Source organism: Camellia sinensis, chromosome 11 (assembly GCF_055761805.1).
Source record: "Camellia sinensis isolate YWXY chromosome 11, ASM5576180v1, whole genome shotgun sequence".
In the NCBI taxonomy this organism is placed as follows: Eukaryota; Viridiplantae; Streptophyta; class Magnoliopsida; order Ericales; family Theaceae; genus Camellia; species Camellia sinensis.
The window spans coordinates 48,986,584-49,002,515 of record NC_138971.1 but is presented as its reverse complement, the minus strand read 5'-3'; the positions used below and the strand labels follow the sequence as shown (position 1 = coordinate 49,002,515).

Below are 15,932 nucleotides of genomic sequence, written 5' to 3'. Positions count from 1 at the left end.
TCACAGCCTTACAATGATATTGTTGATGCCGGAATATCAAAAACAGATGTCAACTACTGTCACACCCCAAACCCGGGTATGACAGGCCGTGGCCCACAGGGCCTTATCCCAAGGCACACGTAAGCCTAAACACAAATCCATAACCACATTGAACAACTATACAATAGTCTCGAAATAAATAAATCAAAACCCAATCCACTGACATGCCACAAAGTATAAATGGTAAAACCAGCCATAACTAACTTCCACAAATATATACTAAATGGGACACAAACCGCCCACAAAATAATATAATTCTAAATAAAACCCAACCACAATGTATGCACAAAACTCGACATAACAAGCTAAAACAAAATAAATGAATGTCCAAAAGGTCCATGCAATTGAGTCCCCGCTACGTCATGAGTCCACTCTAAGTCCTTTTAACAACTAGAAGTGATAAACAACTAAGTCAGCTGATAGCTTAGTGAGTAACAGCATGGATAGTATATACAGTTTTGAAAACAGGGATGAATTCCAAAATAAGATATATATCACAGAAACTAAATTGGCATACAATTTTGATAAAGATAATATGTTTCAAAAAGAAGGTTCCACAGTTCAATAGTTAAAATACTCATGTCTCTCAAGAACATGATAAATGACATTTTTCATTTAAAACATATTACAACATGAACACCAATAACTTTCTGGGTACCAAGAATAACAAGTAACATGCCACATAGTTCTCAAGGCAATAAGCCCGTTTGATCCAATATCGAACCAAGAGTCATCCTCGGGAGGCAACCCGGGCCTTTTCTCTAAGACGATCCGATTAAAGATCACCTAGCCTAGCCTAGGTTTCTTTCTTACAATCGTTGAGCACTAGAGTCATCACGGCCCAACCCGGACCTATTCCCTAGTGGCCAGAGTCGCCACACACAGTGGAATAATTTCCCTAGACTAAAATATACAGATGGCCCCGATAATCAATACAATTTAGTTTCGCAAAACATGGTAGTTCACCATTATAAACATGAGACCATAACAAATCATTTATAGTATGCCAAGTTTACACATGTTTCAGAAATAACTTAATTCCATTGATAATATAATAATTTATCAAAACAGTTTAGTCCTGAAACAACAATTTAATTTTTCAACAGTTCAGGGTAGGAGAACATTTATAAAAATATGTAGCATGAAACTACTCACCTGAAAATGAAATAATATAATCCTCGAATAGAGTATGAAAGTCCAACTAGTGCCTTGAACCAAGTATGAAAACTATATGTCGCTACTAATTTAAAAATATTAAAGAGAATAATAAACTAAGTACCCCACACTAAAACGCACTAACAAAGCTCAACCCCACTCACCGTTACTCTTAAATAGTACCTAAGTTCATGTTCTTCAAGGTCTCAAATTACTCATGAAATGGGTTCAGATCGAAACTTAATTAAAAGTAACTTTAAGATAAAATAGAGTTTTGAACAAGTTTTCCTAATCTATTCGCTAACTTTGAAAATTAAAAACTCACTCCACGTTGTTCGAAAAATTCTAAAACCCTCAAGATATCAACTAATATATCCTAAGTTTCAAACCCAATTGGTTTTACTTGATTTGCTTGTCAAAATAATTATTTACAATTAATTATATCCAAACAGGTTATTTTCTGCAGCACTTAAAGAAATTGACGGTTCTCTTAATATACATGAGAAACCAATGCAAGGCCACAAATTTAAGAAACTAGACTCGTAACCGGTTCTAATGACATTGATTTGATAATTTTTGGATTTATACCCAAAGAGAACGACACTTCTGAAGTTATTGTTTTACACCAGTTTTCTGGACAGATTTGAACGCACCAGTTAATATAGATTTTGACTGCCAAAAATTATGAGAAAATTTTGATATGCAATTCAATATGTAATTAATCTACTGTAAAACTTTCAGTTCAAAATTCATTCGTTTACTATATTTTCTTGGTTTTTAAAGTTTATAGCTATGTGCAGAATTTCATACTCATAAATTGCACCCTCAACTTTATGTACCCGTTTAATTCCTCAAACTACATAAAAAAAAAATGATATTCACAAACAGTGGTGGCCAAGTACTCCTACCTATCCCACGTTTCACTCAGAAGGTTCACCATTACAAGCAAAAACACTCATTGAATATAACCCATGCCAGATACTTGTTTTTCATACATCCACTAAACCCATTACACTATTCCACACCAACTATTAACCTGATAGATATTCAAGCAACCTAATCAGTACCTTTCATTCCTTCTTCTTCCAAAGAATGCACAAAAACAGCTATACAAAATAACTATATTTAAAAATATTGGTTTCTACCTTGGAGATGGAGTTATTCAAGCACCAAACTAGTTCTTCAATTTTCACCAAAAGCTGTGCCTATCTCCTCTTCTCTCTAGACTTCACGGTTGCTAATTCAATATTATGAGATTTTAGGGTTACCCACACACTTCAAATAATCCGACTCCCTTAACCTTTTTATTTTCTTTTATTATTATTATTATAGTAAATTTTGCCTCTAAATTAGAGATTTCCACTATAAATTTATTTTAAGTTTAAAATTAATTAAAAGACCCTGCAACAATTTTAATTTGTACTTTAAGATTCATTATGAAAATATTTGAGATTGTAAAATTATTATTACATAATTATTTATTTGATTTGTATATTCGGGTTCTCACAATTATGCCTATGTAGGCTGTGGTATGCTACCGCAAACTAGCCTGGTGCCCACTAATATGTATGTATATATATAATTTTTTTTTATTTTATTATTTTCTCACTTGATTTATTTTTATTTTTTTCATGTTTATCCAAAATATTACTTCCAAGTTTCATTTTCAAATATATATAATTTTATTTTTAATTTCTTCAGAAAGGGTGGACTTTCGGAGATCAGATTAACAAATTCACTTCGACCACGCAAGATGCCTTGACCAAAATATTCAGCCAACAAGACCTTGTAGAACATTTGAAAAACTCAATCTTCATATTTTCTTTGGGAATAAATGACTATTCTTGCATTTATCTTCCCTCTAACAATGGTTACTCCCAGTAAATTTATGCCCGACGCCTTTGCAGAAAATCCTTCTCAATGAACTATCGATGGGTCGAACGATAAAATGCATCATGTTCACATCACCACCTTGAGTGATTATAAATTGTTTTATTGTTTTATGAATTCTTTTATGCAAATCATGCTTTATAAATTATATTAATAGTTCAACTATGTTATTTATTTTATGAACCCTATTTGCTTAAAAATGAAAACTCATGGATATAACTATTTATTAAATATATTTTTGAGCAATTATTTTATAAGTACCACCACGGAAGTCCCATGTCTGGGGAGACTTAAAAATAACCATTGGCCTTCTGATTAGTCACTTTATGACCATCTGTCTATCATGGATCCATTGACCTTCTGTTCCATTTAGTACTGTGGTTATAATTATTTTACTTATATGATTTCTGCATTATGTTTCTGTTAGTTAAAATGATTTATTTATTCGAACCAAACTATTTATTATTTAACCTAAATAATTACCTATGGTGATTTGTATACCTTATGCTCTTGTATAATATTTCTCATTCTGCCATGTGCTTATAACTATTAAACCCTTTCAGGTGAAGAAACTTAAGGAGGAATTGTTTTATCCCATTAATCAAGACCCAGACTTGAGATAAACATTGTGTTTTTTTTTTTTTTTTTTTTTTCCTGTTATATGTGATTATTGTCTGACTCATGTTAAATAAATTAAAGTTCCAAAGTATGCTTTAAATATTTATGTGTACCTTTTATTTTATCCTACTACATTATTTAATTTGTTTAATCTAGAATTAATCCTTGGTAACTTTAGAAATCAACTATTTGCAACATCCAATCCAAAGCACCAAGGTTGGGTCGTGACACTCAGACTGTCCGTCAGTTTGAGGGTGATAGACAGTACTAAAAGTCAATTGGGTGCCCATAACACTCTGCAAACTTTGCCACAACCGTGCAATAAAACGAGGGTCCCTATCTAAGACAATGCTTGCTGAAACCCCGTGAAGGCGGACAATCTCTCAAATATAAAGCTCAGCTAAGAAATGGACTGAACCCTCCCATATATATAGTAAGGAAATGAGCCGACTTAGTCAATCCACTACCACACAAACCGCATCGTTACCCCTCTGTGTTCTAGGATGGCCCGAAACAAAGTCCATAGTGATGTGCTCTCACTTCCACTCTACTATAGGTAAGGGTTGTTGGCAAGTTAGACACTTAGATGCAAGAAACACTACATCTCGTTTCATACCCCTCCACTAAAATTGACGGCTAAGATCATTGTACATTTTTATACCTCTCGAATGCATGGCAAGGCGTAAATGATGGAATTCCTGAAAAACTTCGTCTCTACAGGGTTCTGGTACAAAAAAGATGTTCTAAAAATGGAACACTTGAATCAGAATGTACCCTCAACCCCTTCTCTTCCTTCCCTTGAGAGATCTTCCCTCATATTACCTCCACTTCCGGATCACCTTGCTGAGCTTTTATAACTCGAGTGACGAGTGTTGGTTGTGTAAGAACTGTAAACAAATTGGCATGCTCAGGAGACTTGCCAAAATGCAAGTCAAATTCACCCAGAACACCTAACATTTCCCACTCAATAATAGCAAGACTATCAATGGTACTCACGGATTTTCTACTCAAGGCATCTACTACCACATTGATGTTTCCTGAATGATAATGCAATTTACAGTCGTAATCTTCCATAAATTCCATCTACCTCCTCTGACGTAGGTTCAAATCTTTTTGAGAGAATAGATACTTAAGGCATTTATGGTCCAAGAATGCATCAAACTTCTCTGTATAGATAGTGCCTCCACGGTTTTAAGGCAAAGATAACCGAAGCTAACTCTAGGTCGTGAGTTGGGTAGTTTCTATCTTGAGTCTTCAACTGACACAAACCATACACCACAACCTTACCCTCTTACATCAAGACACATCCCAAACCTTCCCTTGAAGCATCACAGTCCAGAATAATCAAATAGGTGTAGTAGTCTGCCTAGACTTCAACTCTAGGAAAGATTTCTCACATGACTCACTCCAAACGAACTTGACACCTTTTCTGGTTAGTCTAGTCAGCGGAGAAGTTAGGGTAGAAAAGTCTTTCACAAATTGCCTATAATAACCAGCTAGAGCTAAAAAGCTACGAATCTCAAAGGCGTTCTTTGGTCGCTCCCAATTTTGCATACTATGACCCCATTCCCAGAAATTACATGACCCAGGAACTTCACCTCGAAAAGCCAAAATTCACATTTCTCATACTTAACATATAACCAATGTTCCCTAAGCAACTATAAAACAATACGGAGGTGTCCCTCATGCTCCTCTTTGGAAGGTGAATAAATAAGGATGTCATCCACGAAAACCACTACAAATTTATCAAGATATACTTGTAAGACTCGATTCATTAAGTCCATGAAAGTGGCAGGGGCATTGGTTAAGCCAAAAGGCATTACAAGAAATTCATAGTGGTCATATCGAGTACGAAAGGCCGGTTTCGGAATATCCTCCTCCTTCACCCGCAACTGATGATAACCTAACCTTAGGTCTATCTTTGAAAAACATTGGGAACCTACAAGTTGGTTGAAAAGATCATTTATTCTAGGCAACGGATATTTGTTCTTAACAGTGACCCTATTCAACTTGTGGTAATCAACGCATAACCACAATGAACCATCATTCTTCTTAGCAAAGAGAGCCGGTACTCCCCATGGAGAAGTACTAGGGCGTATAAAGCCCTTGTCTAATAACTCTTGTAGCTGCTCCTTCAAAACGAGCAATTCTGCCAATGCAAATCTATAGAGTGACATAGAGATAGGTGCAGTGCTGGGCACTAAGTCTATAGAAAACTCGACCTCATGATGAGGTAGTAATTCAGTAAGGTCCTTAGAAAAGACATCAGAATATTCGCAAACCACTCTAGGGAATACACCTCGAATCCTACTATTCTCATCATCAAATAAGGTTGCAAGAAGAAAGCTAAGTTCACCTCGACCACGTGGGTCATACAATGGCGGTAACAATCTATCGGTTCTATCCCCCAGAAAAGAGAAACAATCACCACCTAGTGTGCACACAGTGACTCTCATACGGTAACAGTTTATAACGGCACAGTAGGAGGACAACCAATCCATGCCAAGGATGACATCAAAACCCCACATATCTAATAACACAAAACTGAAAGGAAGCCGGCGATCAGCGACTTCAATCACACACCCGCGACATTCCTGATTCAAGACAACTTTACCCCCGACATATGACTCTACCAGAAGCGAAGATTCTAGTTCTTCACTTTCTAACCCCAAAATGAATGGGAATGCAGATGCTATGAATGAGTGTGATGCTCTAGTGTCTATCTACACATTGGCCCAAGTATTGAAAATAAGATATGCATCTCTCACTACCAATGGCCCAGATGACTGCTCAGATGGGGTAATGGCATAAACTTGCCCCTCTGGTCCTTGTCTACTTCGATCTCCTCTCTAAATGTAGGTCGGTTGGACTGACTTTGCGGAAGTGGCCCCCTGTACCACCCTAGATGCCTGTCCAGACTAAACTGGCTAATGAGTTTGCCTCTAACTTTAACCTGACTAAAAACCTCCCACTGGTCGGAACCCTAAAGCACTAGTCATCCTGGTTATCTGTGGACAAGGCCCCTTTGTATGACCAAACTAGCCACACTGATAGCAGATGGGCAATTGACCTCTACCCGGTGTCTGGCTCTAAGAATAAGCCGAAGTTTGGCGTTGTTGACTACTCCTTTGGGGACATGCAACGGACTTATGGCCTTGCTCACCACACCAATAACAAGTAACTCCACTTTGCCCCGTACTATCCGTACTCTTCCTTGGCCTAGGAATCAATGACATGACCTGTAGAGGTAGTGATTGAAAAGATGACGAACCCCTTGACTTTTTGGATGATCTAGTATCCCCTCGAGACTTTGAAAACCCTTGCCTCTTATCTTTAGCCTCCAACATTACTTCCACATGTGCGGCAGACTCTACTAACCTATCACAATCACGAATCATATTTCCCATCACTTTCATCAAGATCCCTAGACTCAATCTTTTCTCAAACTTTAGGCACCGACACTCTTTCGTTATTACTAGGTCAGGTGTAAAACAAGATAGACTAGTAAAGGTAGCCTCAAACTCTATTACGATAGATTCAAATTGTTCAAGCTCCTCAAATTCCCTCCCTAGATGCTCTTTCGTAGTAGGAGAAAGGTATTTCTCCTGGAAGGCATGTGAAAATGCCTCCCAAGTGTGCTTAATTCAGCCCTTGGCATACTTCCACCATTGGCTTGCGTTTCCCTTTATCTGGTAGGTGGCAAGCGCTACTCGAAGTTCACCCTCACGGATGTCTAAAATCTCGAAAGACTTGGTGATTTGATCTAGCCATTCGTCGGCCTTCAATGGTTCAGCGCTGCTGTAAAATTTGGCAGGGTTAGAGAGGAAAAACTCCTTCTTTAAAAATGAAGTCCTAGACTCTCGCTTGCTCAGCTCTAAGAATATCCATGCACTCTCTAAGAGCCCCAACCATCTCTCGGGCTAACGCCGCCGTAGCGTTTTAGGCCGATGGAGTGGCCATATTATTTTGACCCACTCATTCTTCCAGATAAGGGATTTCCAGTTGGGCTGGAATGTCCCGACCGTTTTGGCAAGGTCTACTACGACCTTTACCATGTCGAAACATCTGATATAAGAGTAAATGTAAAATAGAATTAATTCATAGTTCACATACTAACACACCACCTCACACATTACTCCCAGTTAAGTCTTGATTTCACTCCAAACAATTAGAGCACATACAAGTCATCATCCTAAGATATCAACTCGTTCCATGACACTCAAAGATTTCCAAGTGGAAGAGGCATTGATCGGGTGCCTTTCCAAAGAGACTTCAATGGTTGTAATGGACACCAGTTATATCCAAGAAACTTGACCCCATACCCAAATATTCACATAAGAATGGAAACATCCAAACATGTAAGGCAAAACGTCCCATCCTAATATGATAAACCCATTATGGCAAGAGCCACGTCCCATGAGCTCCAAGTATTCAAACCCGGTTAGCTCTGATACCAATTTGTAACGCCCCCCAAATCTGAAACTGTAAATTATCCAACACAGTCAAGATGTATATATAATATTCAACTCAAATTCACAATAAATCCCAAAATTTCTCTTTTTCATTGAACTATAATTCCAAGGTTACAAAATACATATGCAAGCTTTCACAATTCAAGAAGATAGAGAAAGTTAAACAAATGTCGCACGGCTTACAATATTAAATACATGGCCTTCAATGAACAAAAGGGGCCCTTGATCTCAAAACTATATAAAAGTTCAACAATTACATTACAAATTCAAAATATCATTGACTTTTAAACAAAAGAGTTGGTTAGCTTCTTTTTCGTTGGGGTAGTTGCGGTTCACCAAGTCCTGAAACTTGTTAGATAGGAATGAGCAATTGCCCAGTAGAGAATATATTTAATCACGTATATAAAAATTTGATTTAAATTATGCATAACTGTGTTCCTTTACTCATGCACATTAATTTCCCAATCTCATAACCTAATACACATAATTCCATTTAACTCTACATTTCTCGGTCCTCACACAGATGGCCAGTAGGCACCTCAAATATTCCACATTTATCGTCCTCGTACAATCAGACATGTAGACACCTCAACATTCTCATATTTGTCGTCCTCACACGACTGGGCAAGTGGGCACCGCAATGCCCCACGCAGGTAAAACCATATCATACAACAAGCAACAATCCAAAAGCTCAAATATCATCTCAACATAAGGGATCTCAACACATATCTAATTTACCCATTAATTCCTCTCTTATTACCCACGAAGACCCATGAACAACAATTAAGGTTTCATAAGAAATTTAGGGCTTTTCTTTCCATTCCATAATTTCCAAAATTATTAATGTATACATTATTTTTAACTAAAAAATAACCAAATCTCCCATAAATCTTAGGACAAAACTTGTTATCACCATTAGTAAATATACATCACCCATTCCAAATCACACCTTCATATCATGAGATTAACACATATTCAAACCAAAGCATAGATATACATGGGCAAAAATATTTCTACCTCAAAGGTTGTAAGAGAAGAGACGGAGACCCAAGGAGTGAGCTTGAGAAATAACACAATCCAATCAGTTCAATGTGTAGCTTATGGCAAGATTAACAACTTTGATAAAAGGAGAATGATGGATTCTTGCTTAAAATGGGTGAAATATAATGCTTTGATGCTAGGGTTTTTGGAAATAGGTGTTAGAGAGAGAAATGTGTGAAAAAGTGAGCCCAAAAAATGTTTAGATCGAGTTTTAAAACTGTTGTTCTGAACAAATCACTCGAGTGAACTTTCCACCGCTTGAACAAAGTGCTCAAAAACAAAGAGACCGCTCGAGCTAACTTTACACCACTCATGCGGTAAACATAAGCACTTAGAAGTTTTGCGGAGTAACAGTGAAAATACTAGAAGCCTCATCTCTACGCTCGAGTGACAACAAATACCGTTCGAGCAGTCATGCTTGCAACAAGCAAAATACTGGAAGCTTTGCATCACCGCTCGAGCGACAAATTGACCGCTCGAACGGTCTCCTAAAATAGATTGTTACACAATTTGTGTTCGCGATACTGGAAATAGAAGTTGATTTCGCAGCTTCTTGGTCCACTTTGATAGAATCTGAGATTTTCCAAGTGCTTCGACCCAGAGAGGACCAGAGATGAACCTGAAATTTGAGATTTTCGGGTGCTGCAAACCAAACGTGAATGAATAAATCTGATCAGTTCACGAACTCAACTTTGATTTTAAAGAGAAAAACCAGTTTGCAATACAAGAAACAAGATTGAGATGGCTTCGGATCGCGACTACCAAATCCAGGGTAGTTCTTAATTGTGAAGTCAAATCTATGGCTTCTGATCAACTCGATCAGACTTGTGATGGCAACTTCTGGTGGGACGATATAGGGTTCACACCCAAGAATTAGGGCTTAGATCCAAAACCGGGTATGTTTCTTATTTCTAATTGACGAACTGTATGTACAATTAGGAACAATTAAGTACAAGATCTATAGCTCTGATACCAAATAATGAAATCCAAATGCAAATGAAGATCAAATTGAGAGAGAGAAGACAAACGCCCCAATTAGGGGTAAAACCCCTAAGGGGTAAAAACAGAAACTAAGCTCTACTTTGATCATAATGTATATTCTTTATTCTAAAACTAAGTACAATATTTATATGCAGACTAAAATGCACTATCTAGTAACCTATAGATATCGTTATAGGCCTCTTTAATATCCTTACAAGCCATTTACATTATATAGTAATGATGTAACATCATCATTACTCTATCCTCCCCTCGAGAGCTGCCTCTCTACTCTGCTCACCTCCTCCATCCCTTCACTGATAGAAAAATGTGTTAAGCATTTGATTTCCATCAGGGAAGGGAAACATGGAGTATGGAACCGCTGTTGCTTTCGAGTGTAGCATGTGTTAAGCACAGAATGCCGGTAATAGACAGGTCAAACCTGCCCCAAGCGAATATTACTCTTACAAAGCTTTAAAAAAGGAATGGGAGGGCTTTTCTCTTAATGCATAAGCCCACCACGGTTGAGGTCTTATAGGCCTCTTTAATGTCCTTACAGGACAATTGACTGTATTGTAATCATGTAAATAATGATTACTCCCATGCCCTTGATTCGTGTAAAAATGATACAATCAGTGAGGCATGCGATTGCATGCCTTACTTCCTTATTTCAGTATTAGTGAATTAAGGTAAATCCCGCTAAATACTCTTATGAGGCAAGTGTTTTACACTTATTGCTAATTTGGACGGAATGTCTAACGGTGCACTTTAATTTACAAACTACAAGAAACTATGTATTTATTTCTAAATAAGATGAGACAAACAACATATAAAATAGTAAAGTAGAATGTCTTTTTTTTGTACTTAAAAAAAAATAATAATAATTATGTTAATATAAGAAAATTTGTTGGATGGTCTTTTTTTTTCTTTTTCTTTTTCTTTTTTTTTTTAAAAAAAAGCATAAATAGGTTTTTTGGCGTATTGGAAATTTTGAGACCTCTGAGAATTTTCCGAAAATTTTAGGGCCTTTGCACAATTTTGAGTCCTAAAGCACATGCTTTCAAACCCTATTTGCTGAGCACTAAGGGCTTTCAAGTTCTTTGAGTTGGTGTTCCAAAGCTTGATAGTAGCATTGGCTCCTATCAGTTCTAGCTCCCTTTTTGCTAATTTCTCTTCAAGTTCCTTTATTATTTCAGCTCTCTTCTCCGCTTCTTCTAAAAGAATGCACACTCTCTTTTTCAACTCATCATGGGCACTAAGAAAAAAGGTTCTTTCGTTCTCACAAGTGTTGAGTTTGTCAAACAGGGAGGCTTTGTCCATGATGAGGGTTCCCATTCAAGGAATCTTTTTCTTCCTAACATTTCTTGTTTTTTTTTTTTTGATAAATTTTTCTTCCTCACATTTCTTCAAATTTGAAGTGAGTACAAAATTCTACTTTGTGAAATTGCTGCATTCCTTGTACATCTTCTCGTAGGTTTCCTCAAAATCTTCTTCTTCATTATCAGAGGACTCATCATTAGAGTTTTTGCTGGGAAGATCACTGCTAGCAACCAATGTCTTTTCATCCAGGGTTGTATGAAATGCCATGAATGAGCTTGCCTCATCTTTCCTTTTACTTGACTCGCTTTCATCATCCCAAGTAACAACGAGCACTTTCCTTGTGACACTCAAGAACAATATGACCAAGACTACCACATTCATAACATTTAACTTCTTGGAATATAGAATTAGACTTGTCAGATTTTACAAAAAAATTTAGTTTCTTATTCCCATTTTCTTTAGAAGTTGAATCATTGAGATTTAACGTTTTCTTTTTCAATTTTTTTTTTTTTTGTTTTTTGTTTTGTGAACAATGCCAATATCTCGGATTCAGATTCATCATCGACATCAGATTTACTTTCATCCTCATGAGAACTTTTGAAAGCTAAAGCATCTTTATGTTTTTTCTTTGAGAGAAGATTTGTCTCATAGGTTTGTAAATTCGAAATCAACTATTCCAGCTTTAGAGTGTCAATGTTTTGAGCTTCTTCTATTGCTGTAACTTTTGATTGAAAGTGATTGGGAAGATAACTCAAAAATTTGGCAACAATCTTAGATTCAGGAATTTTCTCACCCAAGGTAAAACTAGAATTGACAATATCACTTAGTTTGGCATAAAATTCATCAAAAGACTCATTATCTTTCATTATAAGAGTTTCAAAATTAGTGGTGAGTCTTTGAAGTTTTGATCGTTTAACCGAATTTGTGCCTTCGTGTATTGTCTCAAGGATATCTAGAGCATCTTTAGCTACTTCAAGTGTGCAAATTCTGCGGACTTCCTCAGATGTGACAAAGCTAAAGAGAGCATTAATAGCCTTGCTATTCAAGTTAGAACTCGAGTAATCATTATTATCCCATTTGTCAACAAGTTTAGGAATAGAAACATCATCCATAGCAATCATAGGTTCGCTCCAACCATTCATGACAGATTGCCAAACTCTCTCATCAATTGACTTTAAATAAGTTCTTATATGAGCTTTCCAATAAGAGTAGTTTGTTCTGTCTAGTAAAGGAGGACATTTATTGTTGATTCCCTCTTGGTTTGAATCCATAGTTAATAAGCACAAAGATCAGATCACGTTACTATAGCTTTGTTGAAAAACAAAGGACTAGCGTCCCGCTCTGATACTAATTGAAAAATTATAGGGCCATGATCTTGTGATTATTGCTTTAATAGATTCAAACCAACCGAGCTTAACAATAAACTAAAGAACAAGAAGCAAACACAACACAAGATTTTTACGTGGAAAAACTACAGTTGGAATCCACCAACATGTGATTAAAAAACCATGGGCCCTCGGCCACAATACCAATCCACTATGAAGAAGAGTACTACAAGAGATTTCTTACACCGACCAATCCAGGCACATGTGCTCTCTCGAGACCTACAAGTAACTGACCTCTATATATCCTTCAATCTGTGGATATCCGCCGTTATTAGAGAGATGTCGAATCCACGATTCACTCACTTTTTAAGAACACTCACAAGTTATTTGGTGATTTGATTTAGACTTGATGATTTCATGAAAGAACAAGTGAGAATGAATCATCAAGAAAACATGAGAGAAATATACAACGTAACCTTACTATAGATCACTCTCAAAAGATACGCTCAAAATACCTACTCAGTGGTTCAAAATACACAACTGAACAAATTTACTATCTATAGACAAGTGACCATCGCAGATACAACCTGATGTTCGCGAGAGTGACCATGTTGTTCGCGGGTGCGAGCATATATGTTCACGGGTTGTAGATCAAAAACTTTTGGGAGCTGATTTCCTCGTAGCCTGGTCGCGACCTATTCATAGCCGCTATGAGCTTGATCGCGGGCGCGATGATCATGACAGACAAACTACAATTTCTAACTTTTTGCAGCCTTCTTCTCTCCTCGTTTTGAGGCATGTTTTGCTTCATTCGTTGCAAGAAAACCAATCACTCTTTTCACCATACTTGTCAAAAAGTCTATGCATCCCACATGTTAATTAATCGAAGAAAAATATCAATCCAAGAAAGATGTAAACATGATATGACCCGTGCTTTGACAACATCTAGCAGACAGGTAGCCTTATTTCTAGCTAAATTTTCTACTTATGTAAACCATGCTTTTGCCACACTTACACAAAAAAAAAAAAAAAACATACTTTGATTATTCCAAGATAGATAATCAACAAACAATATTTTTTTTTTGACAAAGAAAACAATGCAACCTAGTCAACATTTTTTAAACCAAGAAATATATTTCAAGAATATGTTTTGCAAGCATACCATCAAAACGTATGACCATAAAATCTCATATAGATAATGTACCAATAATCAACAAGATCATATGTTTTGTGAAGAGAGGAAATTGTCAAACTCATAGGATAAGAATCTTAACACTCTTTGATGTCCTTACAGGACATTTATGTTATATAGTAATGATGTAACATCATCATTACTCTACCTTCCCCCCAAGGGCTGCCTCTCTGCTCTACTCTGCTCACCTCTTATATCCCTTCATTGATAGAAAAATGTGTTAAACATTTGATTTCTGTCAATGAAGGGAAATATGGAGTATGAAGCCGTTGTCTCTTTTGAGTGTAGCATGTGTTAAACGTAGAATGCCGGTAATAGACAAGTCGAACCTGCCTCAAGTGAATATTGCTCTCATGAAGCTTTAAAAAATGAGTGGGAAGGCTTTTCTCTTAATGCATAGGCCTACTACGGTTGAGGTCTTATAGGCGTTTTTAATGTCCTTACAGGACAATTTTTTTTTTTGAACAGGAACTTACAGGACAATTGACTGTATTGTAATCATGTAAATAATGATTACTCGCATCTCCTTGATTCGTGTAAAAATGATACGATCAGCGAGGCAAGTGTTTTACACTTATTGCTAATTTAGACGGAATGTCTAATGATACACTTTAGCTTACAAACCACAAGAAACTATGTATTTATTTCTAAATAAGATAAGGCAAACAACACATAAAATGGTAGATTAGAATTTGTCTTTTTTCTGCACTTCAAAAAAAAAACATAATAATAATTATGTTAATATAAGAAAATTCGTTGGATGGTCTTTTTTTTTTTCCAAAAAAAAAAAAAAACATAGATAGGTTTTTTGGCGTGTTGAAAATTTTGAGGCCTTTGAGAATTTTCCCAAAATTTTGGGGCCTTTGCACAATCTTGAGTCCTAAAGCACATGCTTTATCTTCCTTACGCTTAAGCCGGCACTGATGTGATCTAATAAACACTGATAATTTTGAACAATCTTGTATTTGTATGTGCAAATTGTTCAGTTACACGAAAGAAGCCCTAGATGTCAATGCGAAGCTTCTAGAGGCCAATCCTGAGTATCTCACAACTTGGAATTACCGAAAATTTGCTGTTGAACACATTCTCAGTCATTCTGAGACTGATACAGAGATTGATCCAGACTCCATTAAATCTATTTACAGTGAAGAACTGAGAGTTGTACGTTTGTCGGAACCACTCATATGAAAATTTATATCTATTTCTTTTTCTGTCCATGTATTTGATGCTGTTTGGTTGCTGAAAAACTGAAGGAAAAGAAAAAGAAATTCAGCTGTGCCAAATTGGGCTATTTGGTTAAATTGCGTTCAGTGCAAAGTTTGTTTTGAAATTTTAAAATTTTAAACCATGTGATTTTGAAATATTACGTTGCTTTCTTTTCTTTGGTTTTTTCAACGGCCAATTGTAATTATGTTTTGTGTATTGTGTTCGGGTTCAATTTATTTTGAATTTTATGAAAGAACTCAATATATATGTAAACAGAGCGTGCATTGGCAAAGAATTATAGGTCTTATGGTGCCTGGTGTCATCGTAAATGTGTGAAGATTTGGGTTTGATTTACTTTAATATATTGAAGGACTGTATTTTCAAATGGTCTAATTTGGTATTTATTTTCAGATTTGTGGCAGCATTAAAGAACAGATCATCATAAACGAAAACTTCAGTAACTATTCTTCTTGGCATAATTGTAGGTATGCTTGTATCTCAATATTATTTTACCATTTGGATCATCATAATTAAAATGGAGAAAAATGCTTTTTTGTGCCATTGCTTGATTCTCAAGTTTTTTTTCGTGCCTGTTGTTATTGTAGTATTACAATGAGATGTGCCAAAGTCATAATGTTTTATCTGGCTTCATGGTTCAGTTATAATTTGTTTTCACAATGTCTATGATGTATCTTA

The 15,932-nt window shown here is 36.3% G+C and overlaps 1 protein-coding gene across 14 annotated transcripts in view; it reads left to right on the top strand.

Moving 5' to 3' along the window:
• The window catches only part of LOC114312122 (geranylgeranyl transferase type-2 subunit alpha 1), a 34,854-nt gene that overhangs the window by 4,796 nt on the left and 14,126 nt on the right, over positions 1-15,932 (top strand). For 5 of the 14 annotated variants that reach the window (XR_014343852.1, XM_082893867.1, XM_082893865.1 and 2 more), the window contains exon 2: positions 15,648-15,721. The gene's annotated coding sequence lies outside the window, so the exon portion shown is untranslated. Of the gene's footprint in view, positions 1-14,928; positions 15,192-15,647; positions 15,722-15,932 lie in introns of those variants that run through there. The other 9 variants (XM_082893864.1, XM_082893862.1, XM_028258325.2 and 6 more) reach the window with 6 other exon arrangements.